General features: G+C 39.1%; 1 protein-coding gene and 1 non-coding gene across 2 annotated transcripts in view; one reads left to right on the forward strand and one right to left on the reverse strand.

Annotated features, from left to right (window-relative positions):
- The window catches only part of NINL (ninein like), a 173,115-nt gene that overhangs the window by 138,551 nt on the left and 17,252 nt on the right, over nt 1–17,312 (reverse strand). The gene's annotated exons all lie outside the window — the stretch shown is intronic.
- On the forward strand, nt 16,817–16,877 carry LOC116642122. Its single transcript, XR_004301305.1, has one exon. It is a non-coding gene; the product is annotated as a small nucleolar RNA SNORD104 (small nucleolar RNA).

Consider the following 17,312-nt stretch of genomic DNA (forward strand, 5'->3'; position numbering starts at 1 on the left):
CTCTTTAGCCTCCACGTATCTGAGTTCTTTCTGACTTTCCTCTTGTGATTGAGTTCTAGTTTCAAAGCATTGTGGTCCGAAAATATGCAGGGAATGATCCCAATCTTTTGATACTGGTTGAGGCCTGGATTTGTTACCTAGGATGTGATCTATTCTGGAGAATGTTCCATGGGCACTAGAGAAGAATGTGTATTCTGTTGCTTTGGGATGGAATGTTCTGAATATATCTGTTAAGTCCATTTGGTACAGTGTGTCATTTAAAGCCTTTATTTCCTTGTTGATCTTTTGCTTAGATGATCTGTTCATTTCAGTGAAGGGTGTGTTAAAGTCCCCTACTATTATTGTATTGTATTGCTTTTGTTATTAATTGGCTTATATAATTGGCTGCTCCCATGTTAGGGGCATAGATATTTACAGTTGTTAGATCTTCTTGTTGGATGGACCCTTTAGGAATGATATAGTGTCCTTCCTCATCTCTTATTACAGTCTTTGGTTTAAAATCTAATTTGTCTGATATAAGGATTGCCACCCCAGCTTTCTTTTGATGTCCATTATCATGGTAAAAGGTTTTCCACCCCCTCACCTTCAATCTGGAGGTGTCTTTGGGTCTAAAATGAGTCTCTTGCAGGCAGCATATTGATGGGTCTTGTTTTTTTTTATCTAATCTGTGTCTTCTGATTGGGGCACTCAGGGTAACTATTGAAAGATATGAATTTAGTGCCATTGTACTGCCTGTAAGGTGACTGTTACTGTATATTGTCTGTGTTCCTTTCTGGTCTGTTGCTTTTAGGCTCTCTCTTTGCTTAGAGGACCCCTTTCAATATTTCTTGTAGGGCTGGTTTCGTGTTTGCAAATTCTTTTAGTTTTTGTTTGTCCTGGAAGCTTTTTATCTCTCCTTCTATTTTCAATGACAGCCTAGCTGATATAGTATTCTTGGCTGCATATTTTTCTCATTTAGTGCTCTGAATATATCATGCCAGTCCTTTCTGGCCTACCAGGTCTCTGTGGATAGGTCTGCTGCCAATCTAATGTTTCTACCATTGCAGGTTACAGACCTCTTGTCCCGAGCTGCTTTCAGGATTTTCTCTTTGTCTCTGAGACTTGTAAGTTTTACTATTAGATGTCAGGGTGTTGACCTTTTTTTATTGATTTTGAGGGGGGTTCTCTGTGCCTCCTGGATTTTGATGCCTGTTTCCTTCCCCAAATTAGGGAAGTTCTCTGCTATAATTTGCTCCAATATACCTTCCGGCCCTCTCTCTCTTTCTTCTTCTTCTGGGATCCCAATTATTCTAATATTGTTTCGTCTTATGGTATCACTTCTCTCTTGAATTCTCCCCTCATGATCCAGTAGTTGTTTATCTCTCTTTTTCTCAGTTTCTTTATTCTCCATCACTTGGTCTTCTATCTCACTGATTCTCTCTTCTGCCTCATTTATCCAAGCAGTTAGAGCCTCCATTTTTGTTTGCACCTCATTAATAGCCTTTTTTATTTTGACTTGGTTAGATTTTAGTTCTTTTATTTCTCCAGAGAGGGTTTCTCTAGTATCTTCCATGCTTTTTTCAAGCCCAGCTAGAATCTTTATAATTGTCATTCTGAACTCTAGTTCCAACATCTTGCTTATGTCTGTATTGGTTAGGTCCCAGGCAGTCGGTACTGCCTCATTCTTTTTTTTTTTTTTTTTTTTGAGGTTAGTTTTTCCGTCTTGTCATTTTGTCCAGAGGAAAACAGATGTATGAGAGAACAAAATGGTAACAGGGTAAAAACGACCCCAGAAAAATATACACTAAACAAATCAGAAGATACTCAAAACCACGGGGAAAAGAAAGGGAAAGAAAGAAAAAAGAAAAAAAAAGAATATGATCAAATATGATCAGGCTGGTGAATAGATCAGTGCCACACACTATATTTTGGGCATCAGAATACACATTCTTTTCAAGTGCACATGGGACATTCTCCAGAAGAGATCACATATTAAGCCAAAAAACAAGTCTCAACAAATTCAAAAAGATAAAATCATACCATGCATCTGTTTTGACCACAACTCTATGAAACTAAAAATTAAAAGAAAAATTCTGGGAAGACCACAAATACATGGAGGTTAAACAACATCCTACTGAACAATGAATGGGTCAACCAAGAAATCAAAGAAGAAATTAAAAAGTACATGGAAACAAATGCAAATGAAAACACAATGGTCCAAAACCTTTGGGATGAAGCAAAAGTGGTTCTAAGAGGGAAGTATGTAGCAGTACAGGCCTACCTCAAGAAGGAAGAAAAAGCTCAAATAACCTAACTTTACACCTAAAGGAATTAGGAAAATAACTACACACAAAACCTAAAACCAGCAGAATGAAGGAAATAATAAAGATTAGAGGAGAAATAAATGATATAGAAACTTAAAAAATAATACAACAGATTAATGAAACCAAGAGCTGGTTCTTTGAAAAGATCAACAAAATTGATAAATATCTAGCCAGACTCATCAAAAATAAAGAGAGAAAGAGAGAACCCAAATAAACAAAATCACAAATGAAAAGAGGAAAATAACAACTAACACTAAAGAAATATAAACAATTGTAGGAGAATATTATGAAAAAAAATAGGCCAACAAATTGGACAATACAGAAGAAATGAATACATTCCTAGAAACATATAACCTAGGAAAACTGAAGCAGCGAAGAAATAGAGAATTTGAACAGACCAATTACCAGCAATGAAATTGAATCAATAATCAAAAAACTCCCAATAGGGGCGCCTGGCTGGTTCAGTCAGTAGAATATGCAACTCTTGATCTTAGGGTTGTGGGTTTGACCCCCACACTGTGTGGAGATTACTTAAAAATAGAATCTTAAAAAAACAAAAACAAAAACAAAACAAAAAAACCCCCAAAACTCCCCACAAACAAAAGTCCAGGACCAGATGGCTTCACAGGCAACTCTACCAAACATTTGAAGAAAAGTTAATACCTATTCTTATTAAACTATCCCCAAAAATAGAAGAAGAAGGAAAACTTCTATGAGGCCAGTATTACCCTGATACCAAAATCAGGGAAAGACATGACCAAGAAAGAGAACTATAGTTATATAGCCTGTTTCTCTGATGAATATAGATGCAAAAATCCTCAATAAAATACTAGCAAACTGAATCCAACAATACATTAAAAAAAAAAATCATTCACCATGATCATGTGGGATTTATTCCAGGAATGCAAGCGTAGTTCAGTATTTGCAATCAATCAACGAGATACATCACATCAATGAGAAAGGATAAAAACCATATGATCATTTCAATAAATGCAGAAAAAGCATTTGACAAAGTACAACATCCATTCATGATAAAAACCCTCAACAAAGTAGGTCTAGAGGGAACATACTTCAACATAATAAAGGCCATATATGAAAAACCCACAGCTAGCATCATCCTCAATGGGGGAAAACTGAGAGCTTTCCCTTAAGGTCAGGAACAAGACAGGCATGTCCACTCTCACCACTTTTATTCAACATAGTACTGGAAGTCCTAGCCACAGCAATCAGATAACAAAAAGAAATTAGGCATCCAAATTGGTAAGGAAGAAGTAAAACTTTCGGTATTTGCAGATGACATGATACTGTATATAGGAAACCTGAAAGACTCCACCAAAAAACTGCTAGAACTGATAAATGAATTCAGGAAAGTCACAGGACACAAAATAAAAGTTCAGAAATCTGTAGCATTCTTATACACTAATAATGAAGCAGCAGAGATATTAAGAAAATAATCCCATTTACTACTGCACCAAAAATAATATCTAGGAATAAACCTAACCAAAGAAGTGAAAGACCTGTATCTGAAAACTATAAAACACTGATGAAAGAAATTGAAGACAACACAAAAAAATGGAAAGACATTCCATGCTCATGGATTGGAAGAACAAATATTGTTAAAATGTCTATACTACCCAAAGCAATCTACACATTTAATGCCATCCCTATTAAAATACCAATAGCATTTTTCACAAGAAAATACCAACCCTAAAATTTGTATGGAATCACAAAAGACCCCAAATAACCAAAGCAATCTTGAAAAGGAAAAAATTGGAGACCCCAAATAACCAAAGCAATCTTGAAAAGGAAGAAACCTGATTCTATATTGCAAAGTTGTAGTAATCAAAAGAGTATGGAACTGGCACAAAAATAGACACATAGATCAATAGAACAGAACAGAAAACCCAGGAAAAAACCCACAATTATATGGTCAATTAATCTTCCAGAAAGTAGGAAGGAATATCCAGTGGGCAAGACAGTCTCTTCAACAAATGGCATTGGAAAACTGCACAGCTACATGCAAAAGAATGAAACTGGACCACTTTCTTTCACCAAACACAAAATTATACTCAAAATGGGGGTGCCTGGGTGGCTCAGTCGTTAAGCGTCTGCCTTCAGCTCAGGTCACGATCCCAGAGTCCTGGGATCGAGCCCTGCATCAGGCTCCCTGCTCCACGGGAAGCGTGCTTCTCCCTCTCCCACTCCCCCTGCTTGTGTTCCCTCTCTTGCCTTGTCTCTCTCTGTCAAATAAATAAATAAAATCTTAAAAAAAAAAATTATACTCAAAATGGATTAAAGATCTAAATGTGAGACCTGAGACCACAAAAATTGTAGAAGAGAGCACAAGCAGTAATTTCTCTGACATCAGCTGCAGCAACATTTTTCTAGATAGGTCGCTTGAGGCAAGGGAAATAAAAACAAAATAAACTATTGAGACTCATCAAAATAAAAAGCTTCTGCACAGCAAAGGAAATAATCATCAAAACTAAAAGACAACCTACTGACTGGGAGAAGATATCCAATGCAGAGTTAGCATCCAAAATACATAAAGAACTTATACAAATCAACACCGAAAAAAACAAACAATCCAATTAAAAATGGGCAGAAGACATGAACAGACATTTCTCCATAGAATTATTGTTGAATCACTATATTGTACACCTGAAAACTAATATAACACTGTGTGTTAACTATACTGGAAATAAAATTTAAAAACTTAATGAAAAAGTTTCCAGATATGGATTAGATACATTAGAGCCACCCTTCACCTTGGGAGGATGAGAATCCAAGAGGCAGTAGCTTGATTCCTAAAGATCCTGTGTCTAGTCATTACATAGAGAATTTCTGGCTGCTTGGTGACAATTATAAAATAACCCAACCTCAAGAAAGTTATAGCATCTTCTTTGATGTATAGCATCTTTCCCTGTGCAAAGCAGCGATCAGAGCACAAGAAAGGATGAAATCTTGGATTCCATGGCATCACTGAACAGAATGCATATATAGTTTTTTTTTGCCTGATTGCTATTAAGTGTTGTATAATCGATGACTGTATAATGTATAGTCCAAGACTCCTTTTTATTATAACCAAGAAGCAAGGTTATGAGGGGCAATATCTAACTCTCATGTATTTTTGAACTTCTTTGTGGCAGAAAGCCTCTAGCAAAAGGAACCTAAAATTTATAAAGCCATCAACTTGTCCTAAGTCAGTAGGCAGCTCATGACCCTGAAAGTCAGGTGGCCTTTGTTTATCTGTGCCAAAATGGGCACAGGAATTTTTGCTGAGCCAAGGCCTGGGGCCCAGAATCCCTGAGTGTTCCATCAGCTGTTAACCTCTCCCTCTGAAAGCCTGTACTTCCCCAGAATCTTCAACAAACTGAAGATCTCTTCTCTAGAAGCCTACAGTACCCTGTTCCTTTCCTAGTCTTCAGGGATCTCCCTCATGAAGTTTAATGCCCATTACCAAGATACTCATTGTCTATTCTCCCTAACAGATGGAGAAGGGGGCAGCTACCTGAGGACTATGAGTAACAGCAGCAAAATATCTCTCAGATATGAAAGTAAAAGAAACAGATGGTCAGGTAAAGAAAAACTAAGAAAATTTGTCACCAACAGACCTGGTTTAAAAGAAATGCTAAAGAAAAATTCTTCTGATGGAAGGGAAATAATACCAAGGGGAAAGTGGAATTTTAGGAATAAAGGAGGAGCAATAGAAATGTCAAATAGCTATGTAAGTATAAGAGACTTTTTCTTCTTTTGAGTTCTTTAAAACAGGTATGATAGCAGAAAGCAAAACATGTAACACTGTAGCAATCTTCAATGTTATAAAGATGTAACACATAAGTAAAGGAACCTATGTGATAGTATGGCTTCTATGTTCTACTTGAAGTGGCATCATCTCTTTCTTTCTTCCCTTTTTTTTTCTTACAGAGAGAGCAGGAAAGGGGCGGAGGGAGACAGAGAATCTTAAGCAGGCTCCACACTCAGTGCAGAGCCTGATGCAGGGCTTGATCTCACAACCCTGAGATCATGATCTGAGCCAAAATCAAGAGTTGGACACAACCGACTGAGCCACACAGGCACACTGCATCCTTTCTTTTTTTTTTTTTTTAAGATGTTATTTATTTTAGAGAGAGAGAAAGAGAGCACACACACAAGTTGGGGAGGAGCAGAGGACGAGGGAGAGTTGGAGAGGGAGAGGAAAAAAATCTCAAGCAGATTTCACATGTTCAGTTCCCAGAGCCTGACTCAGGGCTCGATCCCACGACCCCAGATCATGACCTAAGCCGAAACCAAGGGTCAGATGCTCAACTGACTGACCCACCCAGTCGCCCTGCAACTTATTTCTAAGTAGACAGAAAAGTTAAATATGAATACTGTAATTCCCTAGAACAACTACTAAAACAACTATACAGAGATACATCGTCAAAAACCTCAGTAGATTGATTAAAATGGAATGCTAAAAAACATTCAAGCAATCGAGCTAAGGGAGAAAAATAAAAAGGTATATATGTCAATTATACCTCAGTACACACATACCTACACAGAGGACAGAATACAAATAAAATGATTTAAATAATCCAAACATATTAATAGTTACATTAAATGGTAAATAGTCTAAACATACTGATAAAAAGAGAAGAACTATCAGATTGAAATTTTTTTTTAAGATTTTATTTATTTATTTAATTGACAGAGAGAGAGGGAACACAAGCAGGGGGAGTGGGAGAGGGAGAAGCAGGCTTCTGGCCGAGCAGGGAGCCTGATGTGGGGCTCGATCCCAGGACCCTGGGATCATGACCTGAGCTGAATCATGACCTGAGCCACCCAGGCGCCCCCAGATTGAAATTTTTTAAAGAAGACCCAAATATGCTCTCTACAAGAAATCCACTTCCAATATAAGTAGAAGGATGCTATTTTTTTTCATGTGGAGTGACTATATAAATAGAAGAAGTAGATTTTGGAATAGGGGAGAATTACCAGAAATAAAGAGGAATATTTCAATAATGATTTCAAAATGCATTTTTTTTTCATCTGGAGTGACTATATTAATATCAGAAGTACACTCTGGAGTAAGGAAAATTACCAGAGATAAAGAAGAACATTAAATAATGATTTCAAAATGTCCATTCACCAAGAAGACGTAACAATCCTAAATGTAAATGCAGTAATTCTCCCTTATCCACAGTTTGACTTTCCAGGGTTTCAGCCAAGGTCTGGAAGCAGATGATCCTCCTGACCTGTGGTAAGGTCAACAGTAGGCTAACACTACATCAAAATGCCTATTTCATTCACTTCACTTCATCTCCTCTTGTAGGCATTTTATCTTCTCACATCACCACAAGAAGGATGAGTACAGTTCAGTAAAACATTTTGAGAAAAAGAGACAACATTCACATAACTTTGATGACAGTATATTGTTATAATTGCTCTATTTTGTTATTAATGTTGTTAATCTCTTATTGTGCCTAGTTTGTAAGTTAAACTTTATCATAGGTATATATGTATGTAAAGGAAAAAACATAGTACATGTAGGGTTCGGTTCAATCCAGTTTCAGGCATCACTGGAGGTCTTGGAACATATCCCCTGCAGATAAAAGGGGACTACTATATACTTAAAAACAGGCCAACAAAACAAGAAGCAAAAACTGACGAAACTTTCTTATATCAGTTCCAACATGTAAATAGTACCAGTACTCCCCACAAGAAAAAAAGCTGAACAAAATGAAAATCAACAGTCTGTTTTGGATCCATCAGAATGAGGTTACAGGGAAAACTTCTACCCTAAAAACCAGAGAAAGACCCGGGAATACAGAGAACCACAGCTTTGCTGGAACAGAACCCTCCAGAGCCCTTGACTGGTTAAACTTGTAAACAGCAACTGACAACTGCTGGAGGCTAACTGTGGAAAGTGGAGTTTAAAACTCCTGGGCCCAGTCTTGAGGAAAGGGGAGGAACATGCTTTCATGAGTTTTTACTCCAGGAGTCCCACCAGCTTCTCATGGTATAGACTGGAGAGGAAAAAAATCCCTCATGCTTTGGACAGAGGTGAGATTAAAACTAACCATTATGAAATGCTCCCAGAGAAAAGTTAGCCATCTTGAAAACCCGCCCATACCAAAGGCCCTCCCACAAGGAAAAGTATTTTATCAAAGCCTTATCTCACCTGGGGGAAGACTGACAACTGGGGCCTCCCCTAGCCTTTCTGTCTCACAATAGGGAGGAAAAACAACAAAAAAGTAAAGGCTGAGAAAGTCTTCCCAAAGGCACACTCCAGGGCCTCAGTCCCACAAAAACCTGAGACTTGACTCAGGATTGCAGACTGTTTTCCATGCCCAACAGCTCACCACATCAACAGTGCTCCGTATAAAAGCAGCAGGTTACAACTGAGAGACATAAGCTGAAGACTCAATTTCAGATGGTATTTCTGGGGAAACCCAAAGATGGTAGAGAGACAGAAAAGGACATGTGAAGAATCTGAAGCTTCTGACATCTACAACTACAGCAAACATCAAACACAGCCTAAGTCCTACCCAGAAAAACAAAACCTCACACTAAAGGTCTATTTACTTCAGTTCCTATTACCCCATGTGTCAAGTCCCACTTTCAACAAAAAATTACAAGGTGTGGGGTCAGTCGGTTAAGCATCTGACTCTTGGTTTGGGCTCAGGTCATGATCTTGGGGTCTCAAGATCGAGCCCCATGTCCGGCTCCATGCTTGGCCTGGAGTTTCTCCCTCTCCCTCTGACCCTCCCCCCTCACTTTCTCTCTCTCAAATAAATAAATCTTAAAAAAAAATTAGAAGGTGTGCTAATGTCTGAGGAGACAAAGCAAACATGAACTCAACTCAAATATAGAAAAGATTTCACAATGATCAGATTAGGGGTTTAAAATAACTATGATTAATATGCTAGGAGCTCTAACAGAGAAGAGTGGACAACCTACAAAAACAGAGGTAATAGAAGCAGAGAGATGAAAACTCAAAGAATCAAAAGGAGATGCCAGAAATCAAAATACTATAAAAGAAATGAAGACTGCCTTTGACACACTCACCAGCACACTGAAACATACGCATAATTGGAATATGAGAAGGAAAAGAAACACAGAAAGGAGAGGGAACATTTGAAGTATTAATGGCTGAGAATTTTCCAAAGTTCATGGTAGATCCCAAACCACATATCCAGGAGGCTCAGAGAACACCAACCAGGATAAATACCCAAAACCTACACCTACACATATCATATTCAAACTACAGGAAACCAAAGATAAATCATGAAAAAAAGCCGGGGGGGGGGGGTGGGGAGTACTTTACTTACTGTTAAAAAGAAACCACACGCACAAACTGGTGGCACTTGGGCCAAGTCCCTAAACCGGGTTTTAATACCTAACTTAATTGTACTTTCAACCTGCCCCAGAAATGAAGTCTTAACTGGTTGGAATTTTCTGATTAGCACCAGCAAGGCAATCTGACCCATGGGCCCTTGCCACCCTCCGCAAATGAAGATGAGGTAATCCACCTTACCCCTGCATTTCCCCTAAGGGAAGGTGACCTTGCCTGAAACAATCCTTTCTTTTCTTTTGCTAGTAACGTTCTTGCCCCCACCCTCCTTTTACAAAAATCTTCTATTTTGTACAACTCCTCTGAGCTCCCCTCTACTTGCTAGATGGGATGCTACCTCAATTCATGAATTGCTTAATAGAGCCAATTCTATCTTCTCATACACTCAACTGAATTTTTGTTCTTTAACACTATAGAGAAGCAAAGTAAAGAATTACATCCAACTTCTCTGAAACCAAGCAAGCAAAAATAAATGAAGGTAAATAAAATCTTTTTTCTTATTCTTAACTAATTTAATAGATAACTGTTCAAACTCAAAACAACAACATACTGGGTGATTACAGCTTATGGATAAGTGAAATAAATGGCAGCAATATTAGAAGGAATGGGAGGGAGGAACTGGGAATATTCTGTCCTGAGTTACCTTCATTATCCGTAAAGTGGTACAGTGTTATCTGAAAGTAGACAGATTACAACTGAACCTTGGACAACATACATTTGGACTGCATGGGTCCACTTATACACAGATTTTTTCGATAAATACAGTGCTGTAAATGTGTGTTCTCTTATGATTTTCTTAATAATATTTTCTTTTCTCTAACCTTATTTTATTGTAGGAATATAGTATATAACATATATAACATACAAAATTTTAGTCAACTGTTTGTTATAGGTAAGGTGTCCAATCAATAGCAGACTATTAGTTAAGTTTTTGGGAAGTCCAAAGTTTTAACTGCTGTGGGGCAGGCCCCTAAACCCCAGCATTGTTCAAGGGTCACCTGTAGTTGTTAACTGTATACTGCAAACTCTAGAGCAACCATTAAATTTTTTTTCAAAATTGTTGATATGCTAAGAGAAGAGAGAAAACAGAATCACATAAGATGCTTGATTAAAACCAGAGAAGGCAGGGGCGCCTGGGTGGCTCAGGCAGTTAAGTGTCTGCCTTCAGCTCAGGTCGTGATCTCAGGGTCCTGGGATCGAGCCCCGCATCGGGCTCCCTGCTCAGTGGGGAGCCTGCTTCTCCCCCTGCGTGCAGCTCCCCCTGCTTGTGCTCTCTCTCTCTCTCTGTCAACTAAATGGATAAATAAAATCTTTAAAAAAACAGAGAAGGCAGAAAAAATTTTAAAAAATTTTTTTTAAAAAGGAAACAAAGAAGGGGCGCCTGACTGGTTCAGTTGGTAAGAGCATGTGACTCTTGATCTTGGGGTTCTGAGTTTGATTCCCAAACTGGGTGTAGAGATTAGTTAAAAGTAAAATATTTATTTAAAAAAAAAGAGGGGCACCTGGGCAGATTAGCTGGTTGAGCGTCTGACTCTTGATTTCAGCTCAGGTCATAATCTCAGGGTCTTCGGATCCAGCCCTGCATCAGGCTATGAGCTCAACATGGAGTCAGTTTGACCTTTTCCCTCTGCTCCTCCCTCTGCTCTTCCCTCTGCTCTCTCTCTCTCTCCCCCTCTCAAATAAATAAATAAAATCTTAAAAAAAAAAAAAGAATAAATGCAATGAACAGTTACAAATATGGTAGTTATTGATCCAACTATATCAATAATTGCTTTCAATGTGAATGGTCTAAATACATTAATCAAAAGACAGAGACTGTCAGTGCAGGTAGAAAAATAAGACCCAACTGTGTGTGTGTGTGTGTGTGTGTGTGTGTGTGTGTATTTATTTATTTATTTATTTATTTTAAGTATGCTCCACACCCAATGTGAGGCTTGAACTCACAAACCTGAGATCAAGAGTCGCAGGCTCATTTGCAACGATGTGGATGGAACTGGAGGGTGTTATGCTGAGCGAAATAAGTCAATCAGAGAAAGACATGTATCATATGACCTCACTGATATGAGGAATTTTTAATCTCAGGAAACAAACTGAGGGTTGCTAGAGTGTTGGGGGCTGGGAGGGATGGGGTGACTGGGTGATAGACACTGGGGAGGGTATGTGCTATGGTGAGTGGCATGAATTGTGCAAGACTGTTGAATCACAGATCTGTACCTCTGAAACAAATAATGCAATATATGTTAAGAAAAAAAAAAAGAAGAAGAAGAAGAAGATAGCAGGAGGGGAAGAATGAAGGGGGGGAAATCGGAGGAGAGATGAACCAGGAGAGACGATGGACTCTGAAAAACAAACTGAGGGTTCTAGAGGGGAGGGGGGTGGGAGGATGGGTTAGCCTGGTGATGGGTATTAAAGAGGGCACGTTCTGCATGGAGCACTGGGTGTTATGCACAAACAATGAATCATGGAACACTACATCTGAAACTAATGATGTAATATATGGTGATTAACATAACAATAAAAAAATTTTTTTAAAAAAAGAGTCACAGGCTCTACAGTCTGAGCCAGCCAGGTGCCCCAAGACCCAACTATATTTTGTCTACAAGAAACCCACTTTAAATATAAAGGCACACATAGATTAAGAGAGAAAGAAAGCTATCCCATGCTAATGCTAATCAAAAGAAAGCTGTGGAGAAAGGGGAACCCTCTTACACTGTCAGTGGGAATGCAAGCTGGTGCAGCCACTCTGGAAAACAGTATGGAGGTTCCTCAAAAAGTTGAAAATAGAGCTACCCTACGACCCAGCAATTACACTACTAGGTATTTATCCAAAGGATTGAAACAGTGATTCTCCTCAAACTGAGCTGTAGATTTAACCTAATTCCAACAGAATCCCAGCAGAATTGATACAGAAAAGCGGGTTTTTTTTTTTTTAAAGATTTTATTTATTTATTTGAGAGAGAGAATGAGAGACAGCACGAGAGGGAAGAGGGTCAGAGGGAGAAGCAGACCCCCCGCTGAGCGGGGAGCCTGACGTGGGACTCGATCCCAGGACTCCAGGATCATGACCTGAGCCGAAGGCAGTTGCTTAACCAACTGAGCCACCCAGGCGCCCCAGAAAAGCGGGTTTTAAAATGCACATGGAAAGGCAAAGGAACTAGAACAGCCAAAAGTATTTCAACAAAAAAGGAATAAAACTGGGGAATTTATATTACCTATTTTTAAGAGTTACGTTAAGGCTAGTATCCAAGATCTATAAAGAACTTATCAAACTCAACACCCAAAAAACAAAGAATCCAGTCAAGAACTGGGCAGAAGACATGAACATACTTTTCTCCAAAGAAGACATACAAATGGCCAACAGACACATGAAAAAAATGCTTCACATCACTTGGCATCAGGGAAATACACATCAAAACCAAATGAGATACCACCTCACACCAGTAGAATGGCTAAAATGAACAAGTCAGGAAACAACAAATGTTGGCAAAGATGAGGAGAAAGGGGCACCTTCTTACATTGTTCGTGCGAATGCAAACTGGTACAGTCACTCTGGAAAACAGTATGGAGGTTCCTCAAGAAGTTAAAAATAGAGCTACCCTACGACCCAGCAATTGCACTACTAGGTATTTACCCCAAATATACAATGTAGTGATCAAAAGGGGCACCTGCACCCCAATGTTTATAGCAGCAATGTCCACAGTTGCCAAACTATGGAAAGAGCCCAGATGTCCTTTAATAGATGAGTGGATAAGAAGATGTGTTTCATATATGCAATGGGACATTACTCAACCATCAGAAGGGATGAATACCTGCCATTTACATCGACGTGGATGGAACTGGAGGGGATTATGCTAAGTGAAATAAGTCAAGCAGAGAAAGACCATTATCATGGGGTTTCACTCATATGTGGAATATGAGAAACAGAGCAGAGAACCATTGGGGAAGGGAGGGAAAACTGAATGGGAAGAAATCAGAGAGGGAGACAAACCATGAGACACTCTTAACTATAGGAAACAAACTGAGGGTTGCTGGAGGAGAGTTGGTTGGGGGAATGGGTTAATCGGGTGATGGGCGCTAAGGAGGGCATGTGATAATGATGAGCACTGGGTGTTATATGCAACTGATGAATAACTGAACTCTACATTTGAAACTAATGACGATATATTGGCTAACTGAATTTAAGTAAAAAAAAAAAAAAGGAAAAAAGAAGAGTTACTTTAAATCTCTATTACTAAGACAGTTTGGTATTGGTGAAGGGATAAACATAACACACATACGTCAATGAAATAGATTCCAGAGAATTCACTAACAGACTCACAAATACGGCCATTTGATCTCTGACAAAATTGCAAAAGAATTTGATGGAGTAAGAATATTCTTTTCAATAAATGGTGTTGGAACAATCCACATGCAAAGGGAAAAAAAAAAACCCTTCAATGTAAACCTCATACCCAGCACAAAACTTAACTCAAAAAAAAATTGTTTTAAAGATTTATTTATTTATATGAGAGCAAGAGAGAGAGAGAGAGTGCAGCTGAGCACAAGTCGGGGGGAGAGGCAGAGGGAGAGGGAGAAGCAGACTGCCTGTTGAGCAGGGAGCCAAATGGGGCTCCATCCCAGGTCTTGAGATCATGACCTTAGCAGAAGGTGGATGCTTAATTGACTGAGCCACCTAGGCATCCCTTAACTCAAAATTTATCATCACTCTAAACATAAAATATGAAAGTACAGCACTTTTAGAAGAAAACATAGGTGGAAATCATTATGGCTTGGACTTTTTAAAATAAGACACAAAAAGTAAAATCTATACAAGGCACATCAATAAACTGGATTTCAGCAAAATTAAAACTTTTTGCTGTATGAAAGGCGCTGCTCAGAGAATGAAAAGACAAGCCACAAACTGTGAAGAAATCTTTGCAAACCACATATCCCACAAAAGGTTTGCATAGAGAATATATAAAGAATTATTAAAACTGAACAGTTAGAGAAAAAAACCTGAACAGTTAGAAAACAACCCAATCAAAAAGAAACTTGCAAAACACTAGAACTGACACACTTCCAGAGAAAACAAAGGGACGGAAATTAGCGCATGAAAAGATGTTTAACATCATTCACCACTAGGGAAATGCAAATTAAAACTGTAATGAGATACCACTATAGGTCTATTAGAATAGCTAACATTAAAATTTTTAAGAAATTCCAATACCAGGCACTGACAAGGAGAACAAATTAAACTCTCATACATTGCTGCTGGAAATGCAAAACGGTAGAGCCACTCTGAAAAGAAAGCAGTTCCAAATTAAATAGAGACTTAGTGTGTGACTCAGCAACCCCATACCTTGGTATTTACCCTAGAAAAAGCAAAAACATGTTTACACAAAACTTGTATGACAAATGTTTGTAGCAGCTGTATTCACAACTGGCAAAAACTGGAAAATATCCTAACATCCTCCAACTGGTAAATGGATTGACATCCATCCTCACCTTGAATGCTACTCATCAATAAAAGGAACAAATTGCTAATACAGTCAACACCACAAATACTGAGAGAAGCCAGTTTGGAAAGGTCACATGCTCTAAGATTCCACTGATATGATATTCTGGAAAAGGTAGAACTACAGGGTGAGCAAACAGGTGGGCAGGATTTAGGACTACAAAGGGGTAGCAAGAGTGTTTTTTTGGGTGATGGAACTGTTCTGTATTCTCATTGTTGTGACAGTTACAAATCTATACGTGTGTTTCAACTCTCAGAACCATACACATACACACAAACACACACACACACACAAGCCAATTTTAGCATATGTGATTTTTTTAAGGGGAATGAGATCATATTCCAGAAACTTCTGCCTTCAGCCCTGTAACATAAAGCCCCCTGAAGGCAAGGGAACACCAAAGTCCAGCTGCTGTCTTGGAATTGAAAAAAGAGAATAGAACACGTACTGAATTTCAGTTAATTATCCTGCTGCAGGTTTATAAATGCTAAGGCATTTATACCTAGTTTTATTGAATAAAATAGTTTCAGTTTACCTCTTAGGGCCTGTGATCACTAACTTCCCAAAGGGTCTCAACCTCACTCCCGTCTGAGCAGCAACGGTGTGGAATGCTGGTCTGTGAAGCTGCAATCTCCCTCCCATCCAACGGCTGCAGCCCGACTGCGACAAATGGAGCTAGGTGGGTCACCTCCTCCCGGGAGGCCACTGTGAAGGAGAGGGGAGATGTGGGTGCACATAGATCTCGAGAGAGACAAACAGGCACTGAGGACTAGTAACCTCAACTTCTCGAGCGCTGGCGCTAGGGCAAGGAGGGAGGCAAGCAGCACAGACTCTTTCCTGAATGCTGTTGCGCAACTCACATCCGGGAATGTGAGCTCCCACAACCCTTACCATTTGAGAAATATTATTACTGGTCACAGAACCACCCAGAGCTTTATCAGTTCACCAGGTGGAACAATTTGTATGAATACTAACTTTTTTTTCTTTTCTAAAATGTGTGAGAAGCTGAGCGAGTGGCTGTTCCTTGCATGTTACTGTGAAACCTCCCTGTTAATACATTATTAGCAAATACAGACCAAGAGGTGAGCAGAAGGAGCATGCTGCTGCTTGCTTCAGCATTCTCACTCTGGGAAGAACAATGTGGTCAAGAGATCCAGAAAAAGAGGATGATCCCCTAAGGGCACAATCTTGCTTTTCATTAAAAAAAATAAGCAAACATTGAATAGGCACAGTCTTGCTTTTCAGTAAAGAAACCCAAATTAAAACAATTTAAGACTTTTTCACACCAGGGCATAGGTGACATGATTCCATCTGTCTGGCACACCAGGGTCAAGGGCTGACCCTCCCGCACCCCCCAACACAGAGGAGCCAGTGGGGAAGTTCTGATCAGAGATCCCACTGCACACCCACCCACGTGCAATGTGAGTGGGCAATGGTAAGCATCTGGCAGGGCTATAAGAAAGAAGGAAGATGCATACATTTTATATCCACAGAGAAAGAAAACAGGAAGACTGTAATTCTTCATAGAATGTTAGTTGAAAGTCGCTAACTGCTCAGAACAAAATCAAAAGCCTAACAAAAGGGAAACACAACACACCATGGTATATATCAACAGACAAGGCTGTAAACTCCATCAACACACAAACACTTGTCCATTAAAAAAAGACAAACCTGAAATTACTGCAGAGATGACATCCCAATCAAAGCATATGTTAGACTGCTGACACCAGTGATGTTGGGAGTGGGGAATGGGAAAAAAAAAAAAAACAAACCTGAAATTAGTAGAACAAAGCAGAAATCTAGCACACGCTCCCATTTCAACTCCACAAAATACACACTGCAGGAAATGAGCACAGAACCTGGAGGGTAATAAGGTCTTGGTTAATACATTCTTTTCCTTTAAGTACCTAATTTATTATTTTGGGGGGTTTTGTTTGTTTTTTTTTAAAGATTTTTTTATTTATTCATTTGAGACACAGAGATATACAGGGAGAGAGAGAGAGAACATGAGCAGGGGGAGAAGCAAAGGGAGGGGGAGAAGCAGGCTCCCCGCTGAGCGGGGAGCCTGACGCAGGGCTCGATCCCAGGACCCTGGGATCATGACCTGAGCCGAAGGCAGATGCTTAACCATCTGAGCCACCCAGGCGCCCCCCTAATTTATTATTTTTTTAAGTATTT

This window comes from Phoca vitulina, unplaced genomic scaffold (genome assembly GCF_004348235.1).
Source record: "Phoca vitulina isolate PV1807 unplaced genomic scaffold, GSC_HSeal_1.0 scaffold22, whole genome shotgun sequence".
In the NCBI taxonomy this organism is placed as follows: Eukaryota; Metazoa; Chordata; class Mammalia; order Carnivora; family Phocidae; genus Phoca; species Phoca vitulina.